This window comes from Phalaenopsis equestris, unplaced genomic scaffold (assembly GCF_001263595.1).
Source record: "Phalaenopsis equestris unplaced genomic scaffold, ASM126359v1 Scaffold000136, whole genome shotgun sequence".
Taxonomy (NCBI): Eukaryota; Viridiplantae; Streptophyta; class Magnoliopsida; order Asparagales; family Orchidaceae; genus Phalaenopsis; species Phalaenopsis equestris.
The window spans coordinates 1233346-1244539 of NW_018164578.1; positions in this window are offsets into that span (position 1 = coordinate 1233346).

An 11194-nucleotide genomic window follows, 5' to 3' on the forward strand; every position below is an offset into this window, starting at 1 on the left:
AATGGATCTAGACAAAAAAATAAAGATTGAGTAAGGAAGTAACAACAAATTTCATATAAGGATTATAGATAATTCATGAATCATAGTTGCTATAAAACTAAATGTTGTAATATTAAAGAGCCTAATGATAATGATAATAGTAATCACAAATTTTCGACCTAAAGATTATGATTTTCATAGGTATGAAAGCAATGAAAATGATGGAATAGTAAATTCTTAAAGATGGATGAGTAGAGGTTGTGGCACAAGTTAAGCTGTGATACATGTCTCAAAAGTTATGTTTAAAATTTAAACAAGATTTTGACTTAAGTGTGATACGACATATAATCATGGTATAAGTAAGATTATGTCACATCTCTTGAGGGTTATGTTTTCTAATATTGTTATGATAAATTTTAAATTAAAATAAATATGATGCAATTATATAATAGAACTTTTCACGGGTATTTACTATGACACAACAAGAATATGGTGTATGCCTCAAAGGAGATATGAAAAAATTTAGCTTATGATACATTTCTTAAAAAATATAGGCATAATATGGTTAACTTTAAGGAAAACTTTATGCTGCAATAATTGTTATTGGTGCAAGCAATAGTGTAACACTTTAAGGAAAACTTTATGTTGCAATAATTGTTATTGGTGCAAGCAATAGTGTAACATAGGTCTTACGGGAGGTGCCAAGGAAATAAAAGTAAACAAGCAAGTTTTTGATGAAAATGTGGCTACAATAATAGTTTTATGAAGCATCAGGTCTCATTATTATTGGCTAATCTATAAAGAGAATCTCATGATTATTGTTAGTAAGATGATTGTGAATGAGGGAATATCATTGTTTTTCCATGAGTATCCATACATGTTTTTTACACAATATTATATATAGCTCAACACTAAATTTTTTAAAGATAATATTTATGTGAGAAGTGGAGTGTTCTTATATCTTTTAGTGTTAATTAGAAATGTTTATTGTTCCATTCTTGATAGCCTAACTTTCATGTTATAATAATGACGTCCATAACAAGAGATGAGTTTTATTTGATTTTCTAGTTTTTATTAGTGATGTTACTATTGTCAACTTTAACAATTCAAAGCTATTGTTACAATAATATCACTAAGGCATGAGAGAAGTATCATTCAATATTTAGTTGTTTACATTCAATTCTCATGTTTCCATCTTTGATTTAACACCATTATTACAATAATGATCACATTGTGAAAGGCAAACAACATTTTGTCTTCTAGTGTGTACAAGCAATTCTCATATTGCCCTCATGAGCAACCTAATGCTATTGTTATGACAATGAATTATGGTGGATAACGAGCAAACTCTAATTATTTCTATTTTAATTTATCCCGACATTGTTATCCTTGACAACTTGACAACATTGTTGTAATCATAATGTGACTCATTTATGTTGAACCGAATCTAAGTTAACTCGAATATGTCTCATTTAACCTAATTAACTTGACCTAGATATGAATTGCAATTAAAAAAAATTTAGTTTTATCATATCATCATAAAGAACTTTAAATAAAAACATAGTTTTTTTTACTTGAACATACTCCAATATAGTAATCAGATCAACTCAAACTCAACTTTATATTAGTTAAATTTATGTCTTTTTCTAACACCCTAAATGACCAACATCAATAATTGATGATAAAACTCTAATAAAATGTAGAGCTCAATACAACAAATATAATGGTTGTAATAGGTCAAAATTTTAATGTTGAATTAAATAGAAAGATTTCATGGAAGATAGATGTTAAAATTTGATACCATTGAGAAATGATGACAATGTTCCACATTTTTAATACAAACCTGTCATTTAAAAAAAAAATATTTATAAAAAATAGTTCGTAAAAAGGAGTTCATAGAGATTACAACGTTCTAAGAGGTCATATCTTTTCAAACAAGCTAGTAAGAAGAAGCACAAAAATAGAAGACTGCAAATTCTCTAATAGTTGTTCTATTTGGTTTTATGAGAGAAAACAATTGAAGTGGTAGAGCTATATATTTATTTTTATTATTATTGAGGCATATAAATTAATTATTTTTTTAAATTGGACGTGTATTCCTATTGAATATTTATTATGAAAAATAACAAGAGTATATTATGGTACATTTTCTATAATAAAATTTAATAGAGTTATTTACATTCAACATAATTCTTATGTATTTTTGTATTAAAAATTAAATTTTGATATTTGTTTATAAGATATTTAAGTGTAATAATCAAATTAAACATACATCTGAAGGTGTGTTTCACTTAAGAAAAAATGTAATATATGCAATAATTTCATTGTGATATTAAAGATTTGAGTATTAAATAACAAAACATCAAAACTTTGGTGTTTGATATGTGAATGGTTTAAAATAGTGTGGTATGTAGGGAGATCCCCCCAATTGAAAAATAATGTACTTTGTGAGTAAAATTTGTTTTAAAAAAATTCATGGAATTACTTAATTAATTAGGACAATAAATTTTTTTCCCATATAGAATTTCCTTAGACACTTTTAAACTTAACTAATTCACTTGATAAAGTTTGCTTAATCCATTTATGAAAGTGAAACCCGATAATAAGGAAAAAATATTACATGAGGACTCCGCACGTAGAGTTACGTGCGGATTCCAATGAAATCACACCACAAGGGAATATTCTCGGTAACACATGTAACACAGAGGAATATTCCCCCCGTATTATTCAGGTGTTATTGTATGTTATTTATGTGTTATTGTGTTCTGGAAATATTTTTGGTGTTATAATAACATAATAACACATCAATAACACTTGAATAACACATCAATAACACGGGAGAAATATTCCCGTGTGTTACCGGACTGATTTTTTTTCTCACTTTCACATGTGTGATGTGATCTCATTGGACTCCGCACATACTTCTTCGTGAGGAGTCCTGATATAATATTTTTTTATTAGATACCTGTGGAGTCCAGATGTAATTAGACAATAGTTTTTTTTCCTATATAGAATTACTTTAGACACTTTTAAATTTAATCAATTCACTTAAGAAAGTTTGCTTAATCCATTTATGAAAGTGAAACCCGATAATAAGAGACCACATGCAAAACGCATAACAAAAAATGCAAATAATAAGACTCGAGCGTAGAACATATAATTTAATTGAAGAGATATTAATTCCAGCATGGAATGAAGAGAGATAGCAACAGGATTCGATGCTTTACGGTTGAGGCAGGCAAAAGTTAGGTACGTAAGAATTCCCCTCCCACTGCCCTGTTGATCGTGCCCGGTGCCTTTTGCTTAGTTTTATGCCGACCATTTTGTTATTGCATCTTTCAACAAATTCAATTTTCTCTCTTCTTTTAATCTCTCATATTCGAAGAACAATTTAAAATGTAAAGTCAGAGAATAAGAAAACATCATATTTAATGTCGAAAAATCTAAAAAATAGAAAAAAAAAAAGTCGCATCATACCAAAAAAATTTACTATAAAATCAAAAAAAACAAAAAAGAGATCAAAATATAAATTACATCATACTCAAGCATTCTCATACTTCCGACATACACTAGAACATTTACACTCTCGTTATCGTTGCGGTTACAACACCAAGTTGTTGTGGGTACAACGCCGAGGTGCCCTTGATAAACTCACTGTCGAGGTTGATCGGAAAATTTGAGGGTATTGAATTAACAATTGATCGATACATATATTTATATTTATATATATATTTATTTATAAAAATAGAATACTAGTGGAATGAATATTAGCATGAATAATTAATCCTACAGCTTACAAGAAAATCATGATCGCATCTGCCGGCTGTTATGTTCTCGGCTCTCAACATATATTTGTATTACTGACATCATTGTGGCTATATATTTAACTTATACTCTGTATCAATAGTTTTCTAAGCGTTATTGAATTAAAGACCGGCTGTTATGTTCTCGGCTCTCAACAGATATTTGTATTACTGACATCGTTGTGGCTATATATTTAACTTATACTCCGTATCAATAGTTTTCTAAGCGTTATTGAATTAAAGAATTATGAGTTACGGCTTGGTCTTCTGGCCATTCTTTATCTCTTGTTGTTAGGTATGACTCATAATACTAGAATTTGGAGTCTCTTGAAATGAAGAGATGTCTCTTAGAATTAAAGAACTTTGTCTCTTAGAATTTATTGGGTTGGGGGGATCAGCGAGAGCGCAGCGGAAGCGTGGTGGCCTAATTCGCATTGGTGCATGAGAAACTCCATGATATATTTCTCCTAAGGGGTTGGATATTCGCTAAGGTGGAGATTTTTTGGGTATATGCATTTCTGCTAATGAGGCTGGATATTCACCAAGATGGAGATTTGTTAAGTATGACTCATATACCACAAATGGGACAGATGCTGGAGCGGAATCGAGCCTACGAGCGGAGTGGAGGGGTCTAATCGGGAGAGTTTCATTGTGTGGGTTGAGGGTGCAGCGGCAACACCCTGCGGTTTGATACATGTCTAATTTACGTAATTACATATTGTACTATAGGGTTATATATATGTCTTGTTTGTAACCCTAAGTGAGTTTCTGAGTCTCTGAGAGCTGAATCTTATATTCTGTACTCTTTTCTGAACATTGAAAAGAAAGTCGCCGCTCTGCTCTCGAGGATGTAGGCTCCGAGAATGTAGGCATCTTTGCTGAACCTCGTAAATCTCTGTGTGTTCTTATGAAATTGTGTCAATTACTATTTTTCTTCACCCTAATTTCTCAACACTTGTGTTTCTCTCTTCTCTCCTATCATCAAGTCATTTTTTCTGCTTTCATGAAACCTGCTTATAAGTTAACTCACTCGGTCTACATTCTTCTTCTTGGTATCACAACCCCTTCCTACGAAATTCTGCAAATTCAGAAATCAAGATGTTAGAAACTTATAGAAGTTGGAAACCACCACAAAAAATTTTCTCTAGATTCCAGCATCAACCCACTCAAATTCGAATGTATTTCGATCCCACCCCAACAAAACATTATTACGAATGACGTAAAGGAGATCATTAACGTTCAGTTAATCACCAAAAATAATTAGACATGGAGATTTCAAGTTTTCAAGCTTTAAAGAGCCAATGGGTTTGATTACTATCTGGATGGATCCATTACATGTCCTTCTCTCCATGTAGCTTAGCCAGATGGATCTACACAATCGAATCCCAATCACTCTCTATGGCTTCTTATAGATCAAAATATGGCTATCGCTCTATACTCTGCCATCTCTCCATCTTTGTTGTCCTGTGTCTTGAATCTTGATTCTTGCAAAGAACTTTGGCTCATATTGGAACACCAGCTTCAATCCACCAAAAGATCCACGATAATTTAGCTCAAAACAAGCTCTGCAATATAATAATGAAAGACGAATCAATGAAACAATATCTCTCAAACATTAAAGCCAAGGCTGTTGTCATAGACCTTTTTTGGATAAATAATTTATCCAATACACTCTAAATGGTCTTCGCTTCACATATCAGGTGTTAAAGACTACCATCAAATGAGTCTTCACTCAAATAGTTTATACGCTCTCTACTCAAAGTCGTGCAACGAGGAAACTGTTAGCGCTGGAGACTGCATCGCGAATCGGCGCCAACTCCCTCTCCCTCTCTCCCGATCGTGAATCCGCGCTTCCTGCTTCCCGCTTCCGCTCCCGCTCTGCGCGACCGCGACCTTACAGGTTACGCCAACCGCTCCAGCCTGTGAAGCGAAGCATCCCTTCGCCCCCCTCCTCTTCGTGATAAAAGACTTCGGATGACTCCTTTAGTTTCTAAGTCACGTTTTGAGTTCTTCTTAGGGCTTTCTTTGGATAGAGGAAGAGTTCTTCGGACTTCCACAAGACAGTGGAAGAGAAGTGCAAGGAGGAGTAGTTCCTTGTGGTAGAGGAAGAGTAGAGGAAGAAGAAAAGAATAAAGAAGAAGAAGAAGATTGTTCTCCCTTGGCTTTTTCTTGGTGGCTTGTGGTAGAAGAGAGATTTAGTTTATTTCTCTTGTAAGTTTATCTTCTTCGTTATATCTTGGTGTAGAGTTTCTTCGATGTATCTCGATGTAGAGAGAAGAAAAGAGAGCAACGAAGTAAGAGATTCCTCTTGTAAGTCGAGGTGATCGACTGGTGTAAATTCCTCAAGTAGTAAAATCCTCTTCAACTCCGTGGACGTAGGCAATATGCCGAACCACGTAAATCTGTGTGTTTCATTGTGGTGTTACTATTTTTTGGTGTGAAATTTTTCTCGTTCTATTTTGGTTCGTCGATCATTCTCCTGTTTGATTTATTTATATATCTCGCAACAAAAACTGATATCAGAGCTTTGTTTGGATCTAAGAAAAAATGATAGTTGTAGATGAAGTGAAGGTTTCAGGGATCGAGAAATTTGATGACATAGATTTTGGTTATTGGAGGATGCAGACAGAGGACTATATTCATGGGAAGAAACTTCATTTTCCGTTATTGGGGAAAAAACCTGAAAAGATTGATGAAGCTGAATGAAATTTGTTTGATCAACAAGTTCTGGGGGTTATTTGATTGACCTTGTCGAGGTCCGTTGCACACAATGTCATCAAGGAGAGGATAACTGCAGATCTCATGGGAGCCTTATCAGTTATGTATGAAAAACCATTGACGAATAATAATGTGTCCTTGATGAAGAAATTATTCAACTTGAAGATGGTGGAAGATGTTTCTGTTGCTCAACACCTGAATGATTTCAATACTATCACAAATCAATTGTCGTCTGTTGAAATTGATTTTTGATGATGAGATATGTGCACTGATATTGTTGGCATCGTTGTCAAATAGTTGAGAAGCCATGAGAATGACAATTAGTAGTTCTGTAGTTAAATCTAAACTGAAATGCGATGATATTCGTGATTTGATTTTGGCTGAGGAAGTTCACATAAAAAATTCTGGCGAAATCTTAGGTACAAGTTCGACGTTGAATGTTGATTTCAGAGGAAGATAGCATGACGGGAACTGAAATAAAGGGAGATCAAAATCAAAGTCTGGTCAGTAGACAACCTGCTGGAATTGTGGCAAGACTGGCTATATAAGGAAGAACTGCAAGAATCCCAAAAAGGTGGAGAATGGTAGCACAAATGTGGTATATGAAGAAGTACATGATGCATTATTATTGGCAGTTCATAGTTTTGTTGATGATGGAAGTGAAGAGGTTAGTGGGTATGGGGCACTCATTCCTATTGTTTCACAGACAAATGGTGGAGAACTACAAAACGATGAAGAAATCTTGCAAGATGATTGTTTGAGCAAGTGAGAGCTGACAAAACTTCCACCAGAGAAGAAGACATTACACAACAAGTGGGTGTACCAGGTGAAGACTGAGCATGATGACAGTAAGAGTTACAGGGCTAGATTTATTGAAATTATTGAAAAAAGACTTTCAGCTGAAAAAGACTTTCAGCAGAGGCAGGATACTGCTCATGCAGTGGGAGTTGCAAGCATAGACAAGAGTAATTCAGAAAATAGCTTGGAGGTGCAAGACTATTTGGACCCTGTTGATATGTTGACTGAGGGTGTTACTCTTGAGAAACTAAAGTTGTGTACAACTTCAGTTGGTCTTCTGGAGTGAAGACAGGGCTTTGAGTTGCAGAGGTGGAGGATTCAAGTTGGAGAAGTCATGTTTGAAGAAAAGGGCGACACCGCCAATTGAAGATATCAGTTCCAGGAAGGAGATGTTGTAACTTGTGTATCGGTCTCCAAGTGGGAGATTGTTAACGCTGGAGACCGCGCCACGAATCAGCGCCAACTCCCGCTTCCGCTCTCCCGATCGTGAATCTGCGCTTTCCGCTTCCACTCCCGCTCTTTCAATCGCCCGACCGCTACAATCGCGCGACCGCTACCTTACAATTATGACAACCGCTCCCGCCTGTGAATCGAAGCATTCCTTCGCTCCCCTCCTGTTCGTGATAAAAGACTTCAGACGGCTCCTTTAGTTTCTAAGCCTCGTTTTGAGTTCTTCTTAGGGCTTTCTCGGGTTAGAGGAAGAGTTCTTCGGGCTTCCACGGGACAGTGGAAGAGAAGTGCAAGGAGGAGTAATTCTGTGTGGTAGAGAAAGAAGAAAGAAGAAGAAGAAGATTATTCTCTTTTGGCTTCTTCTTGGTGACTTATGGTAGAAGAGAAATTGGGGTTATTTCTCTTGTAAGTTTATCTTCTTCGTTGTATCTCGGTGTAGAGAGAGAAGAAAAGAGAGAGAAGAAGAGAGAGCAACGAAGTGAGAGATTCCTCTTGTAAGTTGAGGTGATCGACTGGTGTAAATTCTCAAGTAGTAAAATCCTCCGCAACTCCGTGAACCTAGACAATTTGCCGAACCACGTAAATCTATGTGTTCCGCTGTAGTGTTACTGTTTTCTGGTGTGAATTTTTTCTCGTTCTGTTTTTGCTTCATCGATCGTTCTTCTGTTTGATTTATCAATATATCTCGCAACAACAGAAACAAACCTAGATATTGAGACCCTGTTGGCATCACTTTTGATGTCGCACGTGGGGAATATCCACTCGAATTTAACAGGACTGTGTTTAGCCTCTCGTACTCCAAGACATCAGTTTGGACCTCCTAGTGCGAATTCAATCATGAAACCAGGAACCAATTCAGCCCTTTCAGGGAAAAGCTCGCTATTGAGTAACAATAATTCTAAATACGAGACATGCTCAATACTCATTGTAATTGTTTAAAGACCATATGTTGTCTATTCAGAGCCTTTCGTGCTCGAACATGCTATGGAAATTTCCGTATCAGCACCTCTAGAGGCAGAGAATGCAAGGACCTGACTTGACCATGCCTTACCCTTGGCGTGACCACGCCCATAAGTCAGCCTTTGTCGTGACACCAGCTAGGGTAGCATGACCACGCCTTAGACTCGTAGAGGCTTGCAATGGTTTCTAATGAGCGTGACCACTTCAGGGGCGGCGTGATCACGCCACCAGATAGAGAGTTCGGCAAAATTACGTGGCTCTTGGGACTACCATGCCAAAGCTCTAATGTGAGACGCTTTTGAAGTGGTCATTCATGCCGAATTCTGAGCGTGACCACGCCAGTTTATCTAGTTCACACGGTTTGCACTATTAGTCTTGAATACCTACCATTAACTCATGGATAAAGAGCTTTTTCAAACTGTTTCCTTTGTCAATTGTGGGAAGGAACCAAGAGATGAAGAGGAATTTGCCTTTTTTGGATGTTTGTCTATTGGACATTTGCCAATTGTGGGAAGGAACCAAGAGATGAACAGGAATTTGCCTTTTTTGGATGTTTGTCTATTGGAAGAGGCTAGTCTGCCATTGTCCTCTAGAACGAAGTAGAAGTGCATGACGAAGCAGGGAAAGTTGTGTGAAAGGAAGGGATCACCATTTCAGTCCGTGAAGTAGCCAGGGAGAGTTGGAGTGAGCTAGGGGAGGAGAATTATGATGAGATTTCCCTAGTTCTTCTTATTCTTCTTCTTCATTCCTTCATCTTTCTTCCTTTCCTCCATTGTTTCCCACATTGGTATTCTTGTTTTTTGGGAGGAAAATAGAGGAATCGGGAAATTTGCTTGGAGTTGCATTGGTTCTCTTCGTTGAAGAGGAAAGCTTCTTCAATCTTGGGAGAAGGAGTGGAGGAAACATCACCGGATTGAAGTCAAAGCTTGAAGCAAGCCAAGGGCACGCCACCCCAACCATCACAAAGGTATAACATCTTCAATCCCTTGCAATTTTTTGTTCCTACTAAGCATCCCAGGTATGGTTGATAAAGAAATATGGCTTGGATTTTGTGATTAGAGGAAAGTATTGGGCTATGATGCTTTTCATTGATTTTATCCTTAAGAATCATCCCCCAAATCATCTTAATCAATCGGGAACCTAGCAATCCTGTGATTACTCAACAGCTTCATCCATCAGTGAATGGGTTGAAGCCACCTCGATCAAGAAAAGGAGGAAATTCCTTCGGTCCCCATTTCCTAGATTGTGAAGGCTATTTTCGTTGGGGAAATCTTCATTTCTCGTGAAGATTTCCTTTTCGCGGAAAAACACCTTCGCATTTTCCTAAATAATTAGAGGCAGGCCTTTCTATTTGTTGCATAATAGACGATATCTACAACTTCATCGCCACCCTAGATCTTATGTGACATCGCTTTGAGCGTCTCGATTTACCATTAAAATGCGATTGGGGGCATTTTCATGTTTGCATATTGTCATTTTTTTAAATATGCATAAAAAAAAAAATTTGCATGCTCTGCGGCTCGATCGCCCACTTTAAGTCATTCTGACCGGTCGTCCGGTGTCATTTTATTTGATAGATTGTCCCTAGTTGGACTCTTTTTATCGGTCGATTTGTAGCAGTCAGCTTGACCTCCCACTTTAAGCTGGTTCGACCGCCCGTCTGATATCATTCGATCCAACCGATTGACCCTCATTGGGGAGTCTATCAGATATATTTGAATTCAATAATATGATTTAAGTGGTGTATTCATAAATCTTTCAAAATATATAAAAGACATGTAGTGGGTGTGTACGAATATTTTTTTGAGCTAGATATTCGCACGTGATGCTTGACTTAATAAGTTTTAATAAACTTTTATAATACTTAAATAACTGAGTAAATTTTTTATTAAAGTTACTGAATAACTTTATTATATTCTAAGATCATAAATTTTGAATAACTCAAATTAACAATGAATTTTATAAGATCGAAATAAAAAGTTTTTGACTAATTTAATTGAAATAAATATTTCATAAAGTGACATTTTTAGGGTTGTTAACAATCTGATTTCAAGCCGAGCTGATATCGGCTTTGAAAAAAATCGATTCAAAATTTTGGCCAGTAGCTGGGCTCGTTTATTTAAATCCATTCTCAAATTGAGCCAAAAACTCAAATCGATATTCGAGCGATCAACTATCTTCGAATCAAACTCTTTAAAATCACAAATTTAACTCATTAGGTTTGTTAACGATTCGATTTAAAAAAATTGATTTGAATTCTGACTCGTAACTCAACATGTTTATTTTGATTCGATCCCCCGAACTAAAATTCGAGTCAATTTTTTACATGATTAACGATATTCGGGCTAAATTCACATCAAAAGCCACTTTAAAAGTTGTTTGGGAATCAGCAAAAAAGGAGGGTATATATGGTGGGCGATGCATTAAGCATTTCATACTAGTGGAAGAAAAGAACCGAATTATTAAAATATGTTGGGTGTGCTAAT